The sequence below is a fragment of the Magnolia sinica genome, chromosome 4 (genome assembly GCF_029962835.1).
Source record: "Magnolia sinica isolate HGM2019 chromosome 4, MsV1, whole genome shotgun sequence".
Taxonomy (NCBI): domain Eukaryota; kingdom Viridiplantae; phylum Streptophyta; class Magnoliopsida; order Magnoliales; family Magnoliaceae; genus Magnolia; species Magnolia sinica.
Genome location: NC_080576.1, coordinates 74,882,986 through 74,905,354, shown reverse-complemented (window position 1 = coordinate 74,905,354; position 22,369 = coordinate 74,882,986).

The window sequence follows — 22,369 nt, the reverse complement described above, 5'->3', positions numbered from 1 at the left end:
ATTTCATTTGAGTAAAAGAATTAAACAAATTATCAAATGTTCTCTCAATGGGAGCTTATTACATTATCGAGTTTACAATAGAAATATAAAACTATTTTCTTATTTATTTAGTATAATCTTTCATAGGGAGATGGTCCTCTAAGTTTTCAATCTGTACATCACCTGCATCAAATGTATAGTTGGAGAGGGTCAATGCCCTACTCATAGTGATGGTTATCCTTTAAGATTAACAGTAATTCAAGAGATTTCTAAAGGTAATATAAGGGTTCTAATACGTCTAAATGATAGTTAGATTAGTATCGTACACATGTACATGATAAGTTAAATTTCATGGTAACACTCGAGAACTTTCAATACTCAGGTATTGAAAAGTTCGAGGTGTTACAATCTACCCCCTTTAAACAAAATTTCATCCCTAAAATTTAATTACTCGTACCAGTTACACTGATTTATTTGATTTAATTTTTCATTATATTCCTTGTGAGGTGGATATATATGTTTAGGTGTGTATATAACTGGCTATATGAAATCGAGACGCTACAATCTACCCCCCTTAAATAAAAACTTAACCCCAAGATTTATATGCATATAATTATTTTATTTATTTATGCATTTAACTTTATAGTACTTCACACATTAGTTCCCCCACTATGTAAAGTATAGTTTCTCTATTTTTCTTTGTTCTTATTGTTTCAGGCTAACACGGAAAATGGTTATAGTACAACTAATCCTGATGCACTAAACTCTTGTTGGCCAGGGGGTTAAGTTCTTTGATTATTTCGGGTGAGTCTCGAACTTCTACTTAATCAGGGCATTAAGTTCATTGGTAAGCACCCAAAATTTGGTACTCAGATCAACCCGCTTTTAACTTGCATGGATATGATTTCGTAAATCCGTGGTCCCGATCATTTTAGATCCTTGGGGAATATCATATTTTTTTATTCATTCCACTGTAAAATTACCCTAGGTTTCATAAAGGATAGGCCCAAATTATCCATTCATTGTTGAACCTAAGCTTTAGTGTATCCTTCATACATAGGGTTGTAAATTCCCAAAATCGTTTTATATTAACAACGTCACACTTTCAGAATTTTAATATATGATCCATGTGTCTAATTTATTCAAAATTTGGAAATTAAGTCCGTGACTTATTCTTAAAGTTACTAAAAAATTCTTGAGGTAATATTCCATGGTTTGGTGGTTGTTTCATGCTTGTGAGGTGTATAAAAGCCTGTTGTCCTGTAGCAATTCCTACTTATTTTTGTTAGTGTCAAATTTTTATGAAATTTTATACAAATCTAATTAGGTTGAAATTTTATGAGGAGATTTTTGGGGACCTAAGTGAGGTATCAAAAAATTTTCAAAATTTTCTGATAAGTATGACTACTAAGACTAGTTGAAGTTTCCTAGCATGTTAGTTTTCATCGAAATGACAACAAAATTTAGGAAAATTAGAAAATATCCGATTCTGGTTTGGGAAACCAGTTTTTTTTTGCTTGGAAATTCATTTAAGGATGAATTTTACTTCATAACAAGTTTATTTGGAATTTTAAGAATTTTTCTAAAGGTACCTAGATTCATAGTCTCTAAATTCCACATCTAACTTAATATTTCCAATGGGGAACCTGTCTATGGGTTTCTAATTCCTCAACTTCCTAGTTCCTTTCGGAATCCAATTAAGTATATGTATCTAATTCATGATCCTATCCTAGTCATGTAAAGCTTATGATGGTCCATTCCCTCAGGCCCAATTAATCTCATTGTCATGCTCTGATACCAACTGTAACATCCTGAATTTTTTACGGCCCGAGTACATACTTATGCTCAAGAATTTTGGGTGTTAATAATGTATAAATTAGATGCTTTAAAAATTGCACTATATTTTTTTTTTCATTTAGGTCATCTCCAGATTCATTCATGAAGGTTTTTCATTTAGGTCATATCCAAATACATTCATGAAGGTAACCAATCACGAGAATAAAATTGACTGTATTTATTATTTCATTTTAGTAAAAGAATTTATTAAATTATCAAATTCTTTCTTAATGAGAGCTTATTACATTATCAATTTTGCAGTGGAAATATAAAACTATCTTCTTATTCATTTAGTATAATCTTACATAGGGAGATGATCCTCTAGGTCTTCAATCTGTACATCACCTGCATCAATTATACGATTGGAGAGGGTCAATGCTCTACTCATAGTGATGGTTATCCTTTAAGATTAATAGTAATTCAATAGATTTTAAAAGATAATATTAGGGTTCTGATACATTTCGTACTCCACCACTACAAGGGGTGTCAGTATGCGCAACCAATATATATAAACGCATGCCTAGGAAAGTGTGTGTGGCTCATCATATGTAGTGATCATTATCATAATGTGAAAAGTAGTTCAAAATATCCAACTCACCCCGCATTATCACACTACGGTGATTCACTGGCGTATCTAATGCTAACGTAGATTTATGCGAACATAAAGTAGTTCAAAATATTCGACTCGCCCCGCATGATCAAACTACAGAGATTCGCTTACATGTCTAACGTTAACATGGATTTATGCGAACATCTCAAGGTGACACAACAACGTGATTGAAGGATTTACGTAATATGATGTGTTCATGGAGCAACTATTTGCGACATCCAATCCCGAGAAGTGATGTAACATACATGGCGATTTACTTACATCGATTGTGCACCATGCCAACCAACCCATGGAATTACATGCAAACCAAGAGAGCTACTACCCCTAATACATTATGTCTATGATAAATATTTGAATCACTAGTTATGATACCTTTAGCACATCACTTGTATCAATAGAGAAATAATTTGTATCATGTGAGTTTTGAAATTTCAAGGCACATGCCCAAGCCATAAAGGGAGGTAACACATGCCTAACATAATAAAAGATAAGAGTAGCAATAAGCTAACTCAACAAAAGAGAAGAGTAGCAGTGGCTAACTCAACAAAAGAGGAGATTGGCAAGGGCTAACTCAACAAAGTTGGTAAAGGCAAGGGCAAGGCTTGTATTCATTGCCCCACATAAATTAATAAAGATCACACGTAATTAACATCATACCATAATTTCTAAAGGAAAAATAAATGTTGGTGGTAAATTAAACAATTGTAAGGAGAGAATCATAATAACATAAAAGCATGTAAAAGGCAAGATAAATCATATTAACTTAAATTAATGTAAGCTTAAAGGAATCATTCACTTTAACCTTACATCTAAACCTTAGGTAGATATCCATGTAGGAAAGATTTTACCTAAAAAGCTTTCACATGAATTATAACATCACTGAAGTAAGAGGGAGACACCATAAAAATGGAGAAGGAAGAGGGCGTCTAGATTTCTCCTTCTCTTTCTCTTTCTTTCTCTTTTTCGTTCTTTCTTTTTCATTTTCTTTCTATTTTTCTTTCTCTCACTCTCCCTATTTCTTTTTCTCTTTCTCTTTCTCTCACTCTCTCTCTCTCTCTCTCTCACTCCTTGGGAGTTGGGAGATTGGGCGTGTGAGAGGAGATGGGAACACACACTCCTTTGTAAAAGGAGTAGGCGTGTGAGAGGGGTGTTTTTCACATCCCACTTGGATTGGGTTTCTCCAATTTTCCTTTTTAGAGAATATTTTTTTAAATTTAATTCATCCATTGTGTTAGGGTCGTTGAATAGATCCAAAGTATATGATTTTCTTGGTGATCCGAAATTTAAATTGGCTTATCTTGAAAATTCTCCTAACGAGTGCCAAAATGAACTTGATCTCAATTAACGGTCTAAACTTCATGATGAGGGCCCAATTTTGGAGGAAATGTGTAGTCAAGATAGGAAAATGGTTGGATAAAATTTGATGGTTGATCGATGATGGAAAAAGACTAAATTTAAAATTTCACCTTTTATACTAAAAGGAAGGAATTGGCTTCAACCTTCAACAGTGTAGGATCATAAATCCATACCTAAATTTTGTATAACCTTGTAGTCATATGAGATCAAAGTGTACTCCAAATTTGAGTTACAATGGATGGAAGGAGGTGGTTAAATCGGAAGATCTAGATTTATAAGGACTTAGTAGGCCTTGACAAGATAACTTCGTGCCTAAGGAAAAACCTACCAAAGTAGGGTCTTTATATTTCACACTTGGTCCATATGATAAAAAATTGAAGTCTTTCATATGAATGAAATATCCTACTATGACTACCCATGAGGTTTCTTCACTCAATGGACAACAAAATCAATTGTTAAAGGGCTGATTTGTCAATTGGGTCACTTTTACAATGATTTAAGGGCCAAAATTTGATATGTATAGTTAATTTATAATTCATAGACATGGTATAAAATTTTATATCAAACGGATCATAGGAATCATGTGATCTAGAATTCAGGGGTCTAGGTTAATGGCATTTTCATAATTATTGTTGATATGAGATTTTTTGAAAAATCTAATGGTTCTACATAGTTATAGGCACATTTCTAAGTAATTCTTATAAAAGAGCATATTCTAAATCATTATGAATAAGGAATTATTCACCAAACTAATTAAGGGAATGTACATATATCAACCAGCATAATGGATGGTCAGATGATATGTTAAAAATAGAAAAAATTAATGATTAGTACTCTGATCATGTATGTAAGTGGGTGTACGGTCAGTTTTTTAAACAGATGATTACAAGTGAGTTTTTGGAGTGATCAATACGTAGAATATGTATACCGTTAGATTCAAGTGACTTGTTCACATGTGTAAGTTTCTCAGATTGTAGTTTTGATGATGGGTTAAGCATATTCATAGGTGGTGAACAAGATGAATGGATCAGAATCTCAATTCGATATGTGTATGAGTGGGTGGAGAGATCAAGTAACTAGTTTACTATAGTCAGGTGGTCCAAACTCAAAGTGGACGGTTAGATATCTTTACCTAGCGGTGAATAGTTGACTGAACGGTCGATTATGATGGACAAGTGAGAATACTTGGGTATATGATGATCCTATCTTAAAATCAACGGTCAGATGGCTTGATCTATGAATAGAGATTATTCTCAATAGTTAGATTCATATTGGAGAATAGATGTAAGGTTAGGATAGTTAGATTGGTATCGTACACATGTACATAATAAGTTAAATTTCATAGTAACACTCGAAAACTTTCAATACTCGGTTATTAAAAAGTTCGAGGTGTTACAATCTACCCTCGAACAAAATTTTGTCCCTAAAATTTAATTACTTATACCACTTACATTGATTCATTTGGTTTCATTTTTCATTATATTCCTCGTGAGGTGGATTTATATGTTTAAGTGTGCATATAATTGGCTATATGAAATCGAGACGCTACAGCCAAACAGACTTCCAGAGATTCAGGAGTTTCAGTTGAAAGAGGCTTATTATTTTTAAATGTATCAATCAAGTTTATCTCATGGGTCAGGTCCTCATCCTCTTGTGGTTTGTGCAAATGAAACACATTCAATTTTATAGTCATATTACCAAAAGAAATCTTCATAATCCCATTCCTGCAATTGATTATGGCATTTGCAGTGGCTAGGAATGGTCAGCCTAATATAACAGGGATTTGAGTGTTTGCATTTGTAACTGGGTGTGTATCCAAGATAATGAAATCTACCAAGTAAAAGAATCTATCTACTTGGACCAACACATCTTGTACCACACCCCTCAGTATCCTAGTCGAGCAGTCGGCCAATTGTAACATTATCTTACTGGATTTCAACTCACCAAGGCCCAGTTGCTTGTATACCAAGTATGAAATTAGATTAATACTTGCCCCAAGGTCTAAAAGTGCTTTATTGACCCGAAAGTTTCCTAATACACATGAGATCGTAGGGCTTCTAGGATCCTTATATTTTGGAGGAGTATTTTAATTTATGATGGTAGTCACTTATTTAGTCAAAAAGGCTTTCTTATGTACGTTTAGCTTCCGCTTTACCGCACATAGATCTTTTAGGAATTTTGCATAAGATGGGAACTTTTGAATTGCATCCAACAAGGGGATGTTGATCTTGACTTGTTGGAAAACCTCTAAAATATCTTGATTCTCACTTGGCCTTTTTGATGTGATGAGACGTTGGGGAAATGGGGCCACAGGTTTGTATTCCTATGATGACTCTTTATCATATGGAGTATTGTTAAATTCATCACCATCCTTTGAATTTTTGGATTCCTTAAGTTTCTCAACCTTCATCGAAATTTCTTTGTCAATTTCCTTTCCACTTCTTAAGGTGGTGATGGCTTGAACATGTTCCATATGTTGTGTTGAAGAGTTGATACCTCTTATTTGAACTTGACCTTTTGGGTTAGGTTGAGGCTGGGCTAGAAAGGTCCCTGTGTAACGCCCCGTCCAAAAAGGGAGTAGTGTCCTGAGGCACTCACGTGTGAACTGACTAAGGACCAAGCGATTCAATCACACGTGTGGGCTTAAGACAGGTTAATTAACCCCAATTCACCATTCCGTACAATTTAAATTAAATTAAGATCGGGCCGAGCATAGGCCGTAAAGCCAGTCGGCCGAGTCATACTTAGCGACTGTCCATACAGGTTGTGTATCGCCCGAGGAAGATTCAAAAATCCTGAAACTTTTTCAGACCCTTGAGCTCACTGGTCTTGTGGTGCCACGTGGACGGTAGGCCCGAAGATGCCCAGAGATGGTCGAACAGTGATGCCCTGCTGGCACTTGCAAACAGCAAGTCGCCTGGCCAAAAGTAATTAAATTCTAAAATTTAACCTAATAACCTTGCTGCTTGAGTTTACAAATTCAGGCGTTCTAGCCGTCGAGTCTCTTCTAAATTCACACCAAAGATTGAAAATAATTCCAGGGCTGCGCCTACAAAATGTGGCCATTGATCGTGGAAAGATGATCGTTGATCGCGAATCGGGCCGCTACGACAAAACCTCACATCCGTTTATGATCAGACTTCACCCAACCCTTCATCGGGCCATGAGGCACCTATCTCATGTGTCAGATGGGCCAAGGGACCATCAGAACAGTTCTAATAACATAAAATGGGCCCCACATGGTTAATTGGGGAATTTCCTCAAACGTTAGGGTCAAAAGAAATAATTCTGGGCATATATAAACTTAGCCCTCTCTCTCTTAAATTAATTTTTTTAGTAGCTGAGAAAGAGAGAGAGGGAGGGAGGGAGAGAGAGAGAGAAAGAGAGAGAGAAAGAGTGGGAGAGGAGAGAGAAAGCCCCACCTTGATGTGCATGTGAACTTGGTGCTCAGATTTTGAAGATCCCGACACCCTCACCTCTCCTCTACTAGAAAACTTCGTCGCATCCTGCCGTGGGGGAGAAATTCCAACCCATCTAAGGAAAGTTAAGATCTTAAACCTCATTTCCCTGTTTGTTAACAACATGCATATGAATTTTGTCCGTTCTATGCAATGCAAGGCCCTGACACCTCGAGCTTATGGACCTGGCGTCGCTAGAATCATCTCAGCAACCTCCAGCCAAATTTAGGTGAGGACCATTACCTTTAGGTGGTTGGTTATTGTGCCTAGTGTAGATTTAATGAACATGATCGGTGTGTTGTTAGTTCATGTGGCAGAATTTTCTTTTGGACTGTACATATAGGTTAATGGACTAGAAATTAACAAAATGTTGGGAAGGGATTTGGCCCCAATGCCCCAAATTGTGACTTGTGCATTTGCATGCTCATATAGGTTGCAAATATCTAAATTTCCCCAATTTACTACTAGCTGATTTTTAATTTCCTGTGTTGGTATTATCTATGCTTAACATGATGACTTGAATTGCTGTAAAATGGTAATTAGTGGTTGATTTCCTGATTTTATGATTAACTGTGCTTGGCTGAAGGCATGAAGCATTGCAAATTAGGTGAATGGTTAAGATATTAGTTTAATAATTCCATGTATGACTGAATTGTGTGCTTCATGTTGATCTATGGGAGACAAACTCCGGTATATTGATATTTATGATTGTCCATGTGATGTAAAGGCCGGAACATGTCAATTATAATTTGTAAACTTGGGTAGAACATTGTATGTTGCTGTCCATGCATTGGTCTCACGAAAACCATGTCTGCCATATATAAAATGTATCCAAGGAATCCATGTTTGTTGTGTATTGTGCATATTTCCCTTTGGAACGGCCAATTACCCAGAATTCCTTGGGCGGTCCTTGTTGGACTTATTTGTGAGTGAATCTGGCCCAAATAGTTGAACCGAAGGTTGTTAGCCATAGTTGGACTACACGAGACAATGTTCTTAGGCCGATTAGTTACGGTTCAGCCCATCGAGGCACATTGACTACTAGTCGACCATCCTTGTATGTTAACCATGTTTGATCACGCCTGTATGAACCCGAAGTACCTTAGGACCATTGCACCTATTATTAACTCTGATAACGGCCCACAAAGTCTCATGAGCCGGGGATGGTGGTATGGGACACTATGTCGTGCTATCAGCCTATGCTAAGGTGACGAGCCTCCCCGTAGTGTCCATTGAGCATTTGGACTCGTAAGCTAGGAACGATGGTATGGGATAGTGTACCCATGCTGTCAGCCTGTGTTGGGGTGACGACCTCCCTACAGTGACCGCGAGTGGGACATCTAAGTTCCAATTTGATTTCGTCCATGTTATCTTTTGTTTAAGATTGACGACTCTAATATAGTGCTAAGGATTGCGAGAGCCACATGGCCACATCCCTTGAGCCGCGCGATTGGGTCAGGGCAATAACTTCTAAGGGTATTCCAGTTTCTCCAACCTACTGGATGAATGAACCTAACTAATCAACCAGGCTAACATGTTCCAGGACATTGCATTTATTTTGTTGGAGATTATGCAGTCAAGGTCACTTTTAAGGGAGTGTTGTTTCATTGCGAACGTTAGATGTCGTCGCTTGAGAGAGTGCTGGTTTTTGGCAAGGAGAATGCATCATATCATGATCATGCATTTGCATTAATAACAATGTTTAAGATTCTATGTTGTTTATTGTTCATTAAATGTATCCTATGCATGATAATTCGATGCCTATTGCTAATAGTACCACTGAGTTGATCACTCACTACCACTCTGGGATGGTGTTCTAAAACACCAACTAGAACCTGATATAGATGCAGGTACCCTGGAGCAGCACGCATTGGGCGATGTTGATGCCGACAACGACGAGGAGCGAGCGTACTACCAGGAGTTTGGTGATCCTTATTGGCATGATGTATGTCGGAGGGACTTGGCCAAAGCCCATGTCATTTTGGGGATTTATGAATGTTTGAGATTAATCCATAGATAACTGTTAAACTAAATTTATTAAGTTGATATAGTGAATGGGAACTTTTTATGAAACCAGTTGGTTAGTGGCACTTGGATCTTAAATACCTTATTAGAAATTGAATATGCTTATATTAATTCATCATTGCTTATTAATACCTGTTAAATGCATGCATTCAGGACTCATTATTGCACACGTAGCACTTGGAAGTTTAGGAGCCAAGTAGCTACTCGACCCTCAAATTTCGACGCGCTACAACTTGGTATCAGAGCATGATTTGGATTAAACTGGGCCTAGGGTAATAGGTTCAACACGACGCACTTTGACTTAGGAGGGAGCCACTGAATTTAAAGACAGTACTAGGATCTCAAAACTTTGTCTAATTGGCAAGTCGACCCCTGTAGATTATCTTAGGATAATACGTAGGACCACATAAGTTGTATGAAGTGATCAAAGTCACTTATAACTAGAAATTAGATGGGAGCTGACCAAGGTCAAACAATGTAAGTCTATGTCACTTTAGTAGCTTAAGGGACCTCTATAGCCTAGTTTATGGATTTATCGGCCCCAATTGATGCTGGAACAGCTTGATCCCAGCTAAGATGAACCAAGGATGTGTCTATATTAAATCTAAATCAGTTGGGCCAGTGTACTCAGTGTATGAACGCCCTATTTGTATGGAAAATAGCCCCTGGACCACTGTACATGCACTATATTCAACATATGGATGAAATGGACTCATCTAGGGGGTCCCACAGAGCAAAAACACCAACCCCACCTCCAGAGAGGTGTGGTGGCACCGCCGATTCGGCGGCGTGCCGCCGCTGCTTCCAGAGGGGCGCAACGGCACCGCCGACTGCCCTACCATGTGGGCCCCTCCCATGTGCGGGGGTCCCCTCCACTTAGCCCTACACCCTTTTAAACCCCCTTTTGCCTCTTTTCAAACCCTCCTCTACCCTCTAAACCCCTCCTAAACCCCTCTTTCACTCTCAAATCTCCATTTCTAAGCTCCTAAGATCACTTCCTTCCTTGTATGCTCCATCCCTAACCTCTTCTCAACTTCATTCTTCCTAAATCCTTCTTACACATCTTAAACTTCTCTCATTGGGCACAAAATCCCCCTTCTAAGGTCCTATAACCTCCATCTCTTTGAAATCTCTCCATTCCATACACTTTTCCCTCTCCATGGCTTTCTTCGAGGTGGTAACCTCCATTTTCACTATCTCCATGCTCCTTTCTCTCATGGGAAAGAAGCGAGCAGCCTCTGATGAAGCTGGGCCTAGCGGACTGAGAGAATCTAAGAAGAAGATGAGTGTTGGTGCAAGTTCCAGCATCGAGCGTAGGTCGAAGTGGGACCTTGATCCCCAAGTCTCTTTGGCGAGGTCACTTTCAGCGAGCCTTGAGCTTGGTAAGTTTCATCAACACAAGGTTATTTTTAAAGCTCACGTGGATGAGAAGCTGTTTGGGGAATATCCAGTGATTGATCACCTTCTGGTAAATGGTTGGGGTCCCATGTTTAAAGGGAACTTTCATGCTAGTGCGGGCTTTGTGTGAACTTTTTATGCCCACATTAGAGACCTAACCCTTGAGCCTCTCCAGTTTATCATCCCTTTAGGCCGACAAGAAGTCAGGGTTGATGTAAATGTTATGGCCCGCATCATGGGAGTAGAACGCAGCATTGTTCATGCCAATGAGACCAATCTCAATGAGAGGCGGGAGAGAGATCGTCACACACATTTCCTACGCAGTCAACCTGCTGAATGGGGGTGAGAAAACAGCATCAAAATGACCCACGACCCTTGACTATCGCCTGCTTCACCATATATGCACGTATAACGTGTATCTGAAAAGGTCAAGCAATATGTCCTAAAGGGGGGGGGGGGGGTGAATAGGACTATGCCAAATTAAACTTTTAACAGCGGAAACTAAAGAATATGATAGCCAATAAAAGAAATGAAACAAATCACAATACAAATATGTAAAATAACCTCAAATTCAAGTCTTGAGAGGCTGATACAAATGTTGTTCTAAGGACAACCTTGCACCATAAAAACCAAGGGTTTATGGCAGGACAACCTTACTAGAACGATAAGTATCAATATCCCAAACTGAAGAGGAATAATAAAGGGAAATAACAGAAAGTAAAGTCTGAACTATTACAACAATCCCACAATGCTTGAAATGTAAATATTACAACATTCACATCCACACATACATCCCACAATTCTAAATGATAAAAGATAGGAAATATTAAACGAACATTCAAACCACAAGACACAAAGAATTATAGTGGTTCACCTATGTGTACACCAATTGTTAAACAACAGCCACACAACTACTCCACTCCTAATATCCTCACACAGGGGATATCAGCGTTCACTATCAAAATAGGTTTCACAGGTTCACCTAAAACCTTCACAATTGTGTCTTTATATGGGCTTACACAATTCAAAAACCCCACTTTTTGAGTTTTCTGGCTCTCCTCAGACAACCAACACAATGAGATTTTTCTGGCTTAACCTCAAACAAAACCAAAATAATTGAATTTACAATAAATGTAAAATACCTGGATTTCTCCTTTTGTTGTAGCCCAGAAGAACAAATCGGAGTATAAGTTCAAATGTGAAGTTCAATGTCCAATACTCACTTTGATATGGTTCTAAGTTCTAATTGATTTTAAATTAAACTAGTTAGGCTAGCTATATTTGATTTTGATTCCAAGAAGAAGGAATACAACAATTCCTCTTTTTAATTTAGATTGAAATATGGAAACAAAATCAAATTAAATAAGTTAACAAAAGAGAATATTAAATAAGCATAATGTAGCTTAAAAATAAACACAAACTTATCTCAGAGTGATGCCTTGATTTTACTTGAATTGAGTTATCAATCTCTAAAATTCATCGTCTATTTATAGATGCAAAAATCACGCCTATGACTGGTCCTGAGAACTCCACGACTGGTCATAGATGAAATGGATTTTTGAACTTTCAAGAGGGATTAAAACAGACGGTTACATGACCGGTTGTAGGGTGTCTACGACTGGTCGTAGAAAACCCACAACTGGTCGTAGGACTCAAAGATTCGTTGCTGTATTTTGAGTCAAAGAACTAGGACTGGTCGGATGACTAGTCGACACTGTTCACACGACTAGTTGAACAGAGTCCAGGACTGGTTGTAGATGAATAAAAAATTCTTAACAATTGTAACAAACTTATGACTGGTCCTTGATTTTCTAGGACTGGTCGAACTAGTTTTAGGACTAGTCGAACAAGGTCCAGGACTACTCTTAGAGCAGACCAAATACTTATAAAGTAATTCAATATGAATTATGTATTCAAAATGACCTACCCTAAGGTCAATCTAAGGTCTATCTTACCTGAGACATGAAGTATGAACAGTAAAACTTCATTCAATCAGATAAAGGTTGACCTTTGAAGCTTATGAAGCTTGAGATCTCTACTTGATGTAGCTTGATCTTGAGATCTTCTATAGCTTAGATTTATCTTCTTAGAATGTACTTCATTTTTTAACATCATCTTTAGACTTGAACAAGCGCTCTTCTGATTGACGTAGTTCTAAACATTGAAGCTTATAGAAGAGGATCAATTACATGACCTTGCATTTCTTGAAGTAGATCACCGTACTTGACTTGAAGCATTGATGCAGTGTCTTGAACATCCATACAACAACAAACTACACAAGACACATATAAAGGTTTTGGCACCACAAAATTTGACAACCAAGGAGCATGAGACCATAGCACTTACAATCTCCCCCTTTGTCAAATTTGTGACAAAACACACTCCAAAGAAGAAAAGCACAACTCATATATAAAAGAACTAGTTACAGCCTGATTAAAGAATCATGCACCAGTTGTTAACTAAACGAATCATGCACCAGTTGTTAATAAGCACAAATATTATAGCCTGATTAACGAATCATGCACCAGTTGTTAACAAGCACAAATATTACTCTCCCTGAGATCCAAAAGAAATGCTTATGCTACTACTTCCACAAATATCAATTTATATACCCAATAAATTCTCCCTCTTTTTATCACAATATAACAAAGGAAGAAATAAAAGGATAATTAGCAGGAGAGTAAGTAATGGATGAACTAGTCAAGATACAACCAAGTTAAAAACTCCACACATAATAAGCTAGTTCAAACAAAAAAAAAGTTACTTAAGGTTCATAAACCACCAAAAGTAAAATGTAATAAAGTTAATACAGACCAATATAATCACTTAATCAGATCCTAAAGAAGGAGCAAGAATAGAAGGATCAAGTTGATGAAGGCCCTTGTTTATACGCCTGAGATACTTACCCATATATTTAAACCTTAAATCGTGGGCAACATTCATATTTTCTACCTTCTCTTTCAAAGCATGTAAACGCGCATCAAACTCAGATGACTTATAATCAGGATCATTTCCAGAGTCAGATTTTATTTCATAAAAAATGTCATCCATGTTAATATCATCTGGAGGAAGATCACTAACATCTTCTTCATTCCTAGCTTCAGCTCCACTTCCACCAACATCCACTTGGCTAGGAGCTAATACCAATTTCATCTTGTTTATATTAGAATTGTTGAAAATGAGATAATGGATAGGAGCGTCTCCAACAGGCATAGCCACTAGCATATGATTAGCCAAAACAGTCATAAGATATGCAAACGGAATATCATTATGTCCTGGATGGAGACGAAACTGAATAATTGAATGACATATCAAGGAAGGCAGATAAACTTTAGTACCAGAAATGACATAATGCAAGACCCAAACCATAAAAGAAGTTAGTTCAGTTTTGTTACCTGAATGAGGACACATATTTGAAATAAAAATTCTATGGAGCACCCTGTATCTGGGTAACAAATACTTTGCAGGGAGCGCATTCCCTTTATGTGTCTATTGCACATTCATATTGCATAGATCTCTAGTTAGCATATGTTTCTCTTATTCAGAGGGTTTTTCAGTTATAGTATGAATAAGAATACCCTCATCATTAACAGGAATATCCATAAGGCTAGATATCAATTGACGATCTACATCAAATGGCCCTTCTCTAGCATCAATCTTAAATGATAAATTTTCAGTAGAAAAGTCAAAAAGACATGCAAACATGGCATGTGCAATAGATTGGAGTGCTGGCCCGCCCCAATGTAAGATGTTATCTCATCCTACATCTTGGAGTAAAGGTAGGATACCAAACTGAGCAATATGATTAAGATCAACCGGACGTTCGACAATGACATTGCGCATACGCAAATCCCGCACATATGAGGGATCATTTTCGAGAGACCGAAGATGTCGCCGAGTTAAATTCGAACTAGAAGAGGAAGCACCACGTGTTGTTTTCTCTTTCCCTCTAGAGTCCATTTGCAACAAGAAACTCAAGGAAACAAGAAGATACAAAAGATGTAGAGTGGGGTTTTACTAGATCAGATTTTTCAAAATAAAATCTCAAAATTACAATGAAAGATCAAATAGATTACTCCAAGAGTGAAAATGAAGTAATATAGACTAGAATCTACAAGAAAAATGCAAATAACGCACTAACCTTGAAGATCTCTAGGTCGGTGGCTTCGACTGGTCGGGCGTCAGCTCGTTCGAGAGAGAATAGGAAATGAGGAAGATGAGATTTTTCCCCAAATTATAAAAGACCCAATGCGCTCCATGACCAGTCTTGAGCTATCCTCGACCGATCGTACCACGACTGGTCGTGTACAGGAAAAAACATGTATTTTTTCATAAAAAATTATAATTTAACCACATAAAGTATCAAATATATATATATATATATACATACTATGATACATACATGCATGAATAATCAATTTTGAATGCACATACTAAGATCAAATTTTAATTTATTAAACCTACTTTTGTCGAGCGGTTTAATGAAAATGTCAGCAAATTGAGTCTCAGTCGGAATGTATTCTAAAGATATTATTTTTTCTTCCACTAATTCATGAATATAATGATACCTAATGTCAATGTGCTTGGTACGTGAATGTTGGATTGGATTTTTTGAAATATTTATCGCACTGGAATTATCACAATATAATATCATTAATTTCTGTGCAATTCCATAATCGCTTAACACGTGTTTCATCCAAACAAGCTGACTACATGCATTTCCTGCTACGATGTATTTAGCCTCAGTAGTTGAGAGCGATATAGAACTTTGTTTCTTGCTGAACCAAGAAACTAAACAATTTCTAATATAAAAACAACCACCACTGGTTAATTTCCTATCATCGATATTACCAGCCCAATTAGCATTAGAGTACCTAGCCAATTGAACACTAATATCATATGGATACCAAAGACCCAATTTAGTAGTACTTGCAACATATCTCATAATCCGCTTGACTGCAGTTAGATGTGACTCTTTAGGGTTAGACTGATATCTAGCACAAATGCCAACACTTAAAGCAATATCAGGTCTACTAGCAGTTAAATAAAGTAGACTACCAATCATACTTCTATACAGTCTAGGATCCACATCTTTACCTATAGAGTCCTTTGAGAGTCTTAAAGTTGTACTCATAGGAGTATTAAAGTTCTTACCATTCTCAAATGCGAACCTTTTAATCAAGTTCAAGACATACTTGGTTTGAGAAAAAAAAATACCATCAGGTTGTTGTTTTACTTGCAACCCTAGGAAATAGTTTAATTCCCCAACCATGATCATTTCAAACTTGGATTTCATTAAATCTGCAAACTCAAGAGTCATGTTAGTGCATGTTGATCCATAAATAATATCATCAACATAGATTTGAACAATTAAGATATCATCATTATGTTTCTTAACAAAGAGCGTCTTATCGACACTACCCATTTTAATATTATGACTTAATAAAAACTTAGTCAATTTTTCGTACCATGCCCTAGGAGCTTGTTTTAAACCATAGAGAGCCTTTTTAAGGTGATACACATGATCAGGGTTCTTAGGGTCTTCAAAACTCATTGGTTGTTCCACATACACTTCTTCATGTAGATCACCATTTAAGAAGGCACTCTTTACATCTATTTGATAAATTTTAAACTTCCTAAAGCATGCAATGGATATAAAAAGTTTGATTGACTCAAGACGAGCTACTGGGGCAAAGGTTTCATCATAATCAATGCCTTCTATTTGAGTGTACCCTTGTACAACCAGTCTAGCCTTGTTTTGAATAATATTACCAAGTTCATCAGACTTATTTTTGAAAATCCACTTAGTTCATATAATGTGTTTATCTTTAGTTCTAGGAACTAGATACCAAACATTATTTCTCACAAATTTATTAAGCTCTTCTTGCATCACAACTATCCAGTTTTCGTCAGAAAGAGCTTCTTTTACATTAGCCGGTTCTATCTGGGATGTGAAGCACACGTAATTACATGTCTTCTAGTTGTCTACGAGTGTGCACACTAGTGAGAGGGTTTCTAAGAATCTGAGTAATTGGATGATCTTTAACAGACCTCTGTTCAGTAATAGTTTGATTTGATGAAGTATCTGGTTAGTCAATTAAAAGAACTTCATCATTATCTGAACTTGGGGCAGGTGTATTTAAATGATCGTCTATGACCACATTTATAGATTCTTGAATCACACCAGTCCTTCTGTTCAGTACGCGATATGCACGACTGTTTAAAGAATATCCTTAAAAGATTCCTTCATCACTTTTTACGTCAAATTTTCCCAGATTTTCACAATCACGCAAAATATAGCACTTGCTGCTAAAACCTTGAAAGTATTTAACAGTAAGATTCTTATTAAACCAAAGTTCATAAGCAGTTTTATTATTAGATTTACATGTATAAACTCGGTTAATAATATAACACGTAGTATTTACGGCTTCAGCCCAAAGATTTCGAGGGAGTTTCATACTATTCAACATTACATTTCCCATTTCTTGAAGCACTCTATTTTTCCTCTCCACAATTCCATTTTGTTGTGGTGTTTTGGAAGTAGAGAATTCATGCGATATTCCTTGATTGCTACATAATTTCTCAAAACTGCTATTCTCAAATTCAAATCCATGATCACTATGGATTTTGCTGACTTGAGAACCTTTTTCAGTTTGAATCCAATTGAGCACTCTTTCTACTTCATCAAGGGTTTCTGATTTATCCCTTAAGAAGGCTACCCATGTGAATTTGGTATAATCATCCACGATCACCAGAATGTATTTTTTGCCACCTCGACTCTCCGACCTAGTTGGTCCTATAAGATCCATATGAAGAAGTTCGAGTGGTCTTGAAGTGGCATTGGAGTTCACTTTCTTGTGAGGGCTCCTTATTTATTTGGCAATCTGGCATTCGCCACATATTTTGTCTACTTTCTGTATTTTAGGTAGACCTCTTATTAGTTCTCTTTCGCTTAATTTATATAGATTACGGTAGTGTACATGTCCAAGGCATTTATTGCATAATTCCATTTCATCGGTATGGACCATATAACACAATTGATTAGATGAGCTACCATCGCATACAATATAGCAGTTTTCAGAAGTCCTGCGACTAGTTAATATTACATAACCCTTTTTGTTTAAGATTTCACAACCTTGATTTGAAAATTTCACACTATGATTGTTATTGCATATTTTAAATATGCTTAACAGGTTGTGTTTTGGTCCCTCAACATATAAAACATTCTTAAATAAGGGAAGATTATAAAGTTGAACTGTACCTTGGCCAGTAATCTTGCAGTTGCTACCATCACCAAATGTGACTGACCCATCAGTCGTATCTTTAAGATCGGTAAATAAAGCCTTGTCGCCTGTCATATGCCTGGAGCATCAACTATCTAGGTACCATTTTGAATGACTTGTAGCTTTGAAGGCAGTGTGGGCAACTAAGCAAGTAACCTTAGGAACCCATTTTGTAACAGTTTTGGGTTTAGGAGAATAGTTGGTTTTCTTCTATCTGTTGTTGTAAAAATGACCTACTGAGTTAGATTTTAAAAGCTCCTTAAGCAAATCAACTATTTTTTTGGCTAAAGGGTTTCGGTTCTAATTTTTATAGTTGACAAAGTTGCTTTTAGGTTTTTGAAAAGTTTTAGTACTTTTAGAAAAACCTTGAATAGTACTTTTCCCTTTTGAGTTAGAGGTTAAGAGGAGTATTCTTTTATTTAGAAGGTATATTCTTACCGTAGCCCAACCCGGATCCGTCATCACATTTTCTAGATCCGGATAAGAGTTTTTCAAACTTTGAATCTCCTTGGGCATACCTCCATGTATCCTTTAAACTCAAAAGTGAAGACTTTTCAAGTTTAAGTTAGTGATTTTCAGATTTAAGATTTAGGTTTAGATCTTTTCTTATCATTTGCTTTTTGACAATCAACTGTCTTTTTACTTTTGAAAATTTTGTAAAACTTTTTCGCCAAAAGGGCCATATCATCTTCAGAGTTTTCTAAATCTGAATTTTCTTGAAAACTATTTTTAGAAGATTTAAGAGCAATCATTTTTCCTTTTGGAGCTTTAAAAGTTAACTCATAAGTCTGTAAAGAGCCAACTAATTCCTCCACCCTCATATTGTCCGTATCACGAAGTTCCTGGATCGTGGTAATTGAACCGTTCAGGAAGTGAGTGCAGTATCTTTGCATACACTTTACTTTCTAGGATTTTATCACCAAGACCCCACATAGAGTTCACATTATCATTTAATCTAGTGTAGAAGTCCATAAACATTTCATTTTCCTCCATATGAATTTCTTCAAATTTGGTTGTGAGGATTTGGACTTTAGATTTCTTGACAATTGATGTACCCTCATGTGTCATTTCTAATATATCCCAGGCTTGCTTTGCAGAATCACAGGATTTAATTCTTTTGAACTCATCCGGTGATAGTGCATAAGTGATTGCATTTAGTGCTTTTGCTTTTACACTACTCTCACTTTTCTGAAGTGAGATCTAAGAAAATAAGTTGTTATTCTCATTGTTTTTGAACCATCGATACCAATGACTTCAGTGGTAGGAGGGGTCCATTCATTCACTATGGCTAGCCACACACTTTCATCCATAGATTTAAGGAAAATCCTCATCCTGGCTTTCCAATAGGCATAATTGGTGCCATCAAATGGTGGAGGCCTAGTGACTGAAAGGCTATCAAAATTTGACATTTTTTATATAGCTTAGATTGTTAGCTCAAGAAATGAATCCAAGAATAAAGAATTAAAAATGAGCTATTAGGCTTTGATACCACTTGAAAAGGCCAAGCTATATGTCCTAGGGGGGGGGGGGGGGGTGAATAGGACTATGCCAAATTAAACTTTTAACAGTGGAAACTAAAGAATATGATAGTCAATAAAAGAAATGAAACAAATCACAATACAAGAATGTAAAGCAACATCAAATTCAAGTCTTGAGAGGCTGATACAAATGTTGTTCTAAGGACAACCTTGCACCATAAAAACCAAGGGTTTATGGTAGGACAACCTTACTAGAACGATAAGTATCAATATCCCAAACTAAAGAGGAATAATAAAGGGAAATAGCAGAAAGTAAAGTCTAAACTATTACAACATTCCCACAATGCTTGAAATGTAAATATTACAACATTCACATCCACACATACATCCCACAATTCTAAATGATAAAAGATAGGAAATATTAAACGAACATTCAAACCACAAGACACAAAGAATTATAGTGGTTCGCCTATGTGTACACCAACTGTTAAACAACAGCCACACAACTACTCCACTCCTAATATCTTCACACAGGGGATATCAGCGTTCACTGTCAAAATAGGTTTCACAGGTTCACCTAAAACCTTCACAATTGTGTCTTTTATATGGGCTTACATAATTCAAAAACCCCACTTTTTGAGTTTTCTGGCTCTCCTCAGATAACCAATACAATGAGATTTTTCTGGCTTAACCTCAAACAAAACCAAAATAATTGAATTTACAATAAATGTAAAATACCTGGATTTCTCCTTTTGTTGTAGCCTGGAAGAACCAATCGGAGTAGAAGTTTGAATGTGAAGTTCAATGTCCAATACTCACTTTGATATGGTTCTAAGTTCTAATTGATTTTAAATTAAACCAGTTGAGCTAGCTATATTTGATTTTGATTCCAAGAAGAAGGAATACAGCAATTCCTCTTTTCAATTTAAAATGGAATATAGAAACAAAATCAAATTAAATAAGCTAACAAAAGTATTAAATAAGCACAATGTACCTTAAAAATAAACACAAACTTATCTGAGAGTGATGCCTTGATTTTACTTGAATTGAGTTATCAATCTCTGAAATTCATCATCTATTTATAGATGTAAAAATCACGCCTACGACTGGTCCTGAGTACTCTATGACTGGTCATAGATGAAACAGATTTTTGAACTTTCAAGCGGGATTGAAACAGACAGTTACATGACCGGTCGTAGGGTGTTTACGACTAGTCATAAGACCTCTACGACTGGTTGTAGAAAACCCACGACTGATCGTAGGACTCAAAGATTCGTTGCTGTAGTTTGAATCAAAGAACTAGGACTGGTCGAATGACTAGTCGACACTGTTCACATGACTGGTCAAACGGAGTCTAGGACTAGTCGTAGATGAACAGAAAATTCTGAAAAATTGCAACAAACTTAGGACTGGTCCTGAATTTTCTAGGACTGGTCGAACCAGTGCTAAGACTAGTCGAACAAAGTCCAAGACTAGTCTTAGAACAGACCAAATACTTATAAAGTGATTCAATATGAATTATGTATTCAAAATGACCTACCCTAAGGTCAATCTAAGGTCTATCATACCTAAGACATGAAGTATGAACATTGAAACTTCATTCAATCAGATGAAAGTTGACCTTTAAACCTTATGAAGTTTGAGATCTCTACTTGATGTAGCTTGATCTTAAGATCTTCTACAGCTTGGATTTGTCTTCTTATAATGTACTTCATCTTTGGATATCATCTTTAGACTTGAACAAGCGCTCTTCTGAATGATGTAGTTCTGAACATTGAAGCTTACAGAAGAGGATCAAGTATATGACCTTGCATTTCTTGAAGTAGATCATCGTACTTGACTTGAAGTATTGATGTAGTGTCTTGAACATCCATACAACAACAAACTACACAAGACTCATATAGAGGTTTTGGCACCACAAAATTTGACAACCAAAGGAGCATGAGACCATAGCACTTACAGTATCCCAGATTGAGCAATTGTACAGAGTGCACTAGAATCATGGTGGACTTCTTGTATCAGGTAGGGCAAGGAGATAAGGTGTGCCTGCCCACTCTTGCCTTAACCCAAATCGTGAAGGTGGCACAATTTAGGTGGGAGGATCAGTCCCTCCCATTTGGTTGACTAATTTGCAAAATTGCTTGTAATTTTGGGTTCAGATTGCACATGGAAGATCTCACCCCTATCCACTCCATAAATGAATACACCCTCAATAACATGAAGATGGGCCCCAAGCAACATATGGCCCAACTGGAGGAGTTAGGGGATGAATAGAGGAAGAGACTGAAGATGAGGAAAGTGAGGAGGAAGTGGAAGCACAGGACTCCAACTGGGAGCCTCCTGCCACTCGTAGCGAGCGGGAAACCCTGGCCAAGGTAGTGGAGAACTAGGAGTATCTAAAGAAGAAGTATAAGAAGATGTCTCGCACTCTGAAGGCCCTCCTATGCTGCATGCAGGATAAGGGGGCACCTCCACCTTCGCCGGAGTTAGAAGAATAGGAGTGTAATATGTGTCTGTTTTCTCTTTTTATACTAGCCTTGGATGGGCTTAGTTTGGTTGTTTGTGTTGTGAATGTTGATGTTTTTTTCCTTTTGTTGGATTAGTAATCATGCATTCAATGTCATTGTACATGTAATGTCATAGCATATATAACAGTGACAAATTTTGCTTAATGAAATGCATGAAGCTGCTTTTGGTTAATGTGATGTGTGGAATGTTTGGCGAATTGATGATATATGTATGATATCACTCTAACGCTATGACTATCATGCCCTGAGTCTGTGGGTATTATAATCTAAATAATAAGGCGTTGGCTTTCAGGATAATGAGGCCACAAGGTGACAACCGTCTGGTCCACCTAGCCTTGGGCTAGAGAGACAACCGTGAATGGCTCGCCCCTAATGAACTACTTTCGAGTTAAGACAGAGTCAGTCAAGTGGATATGGA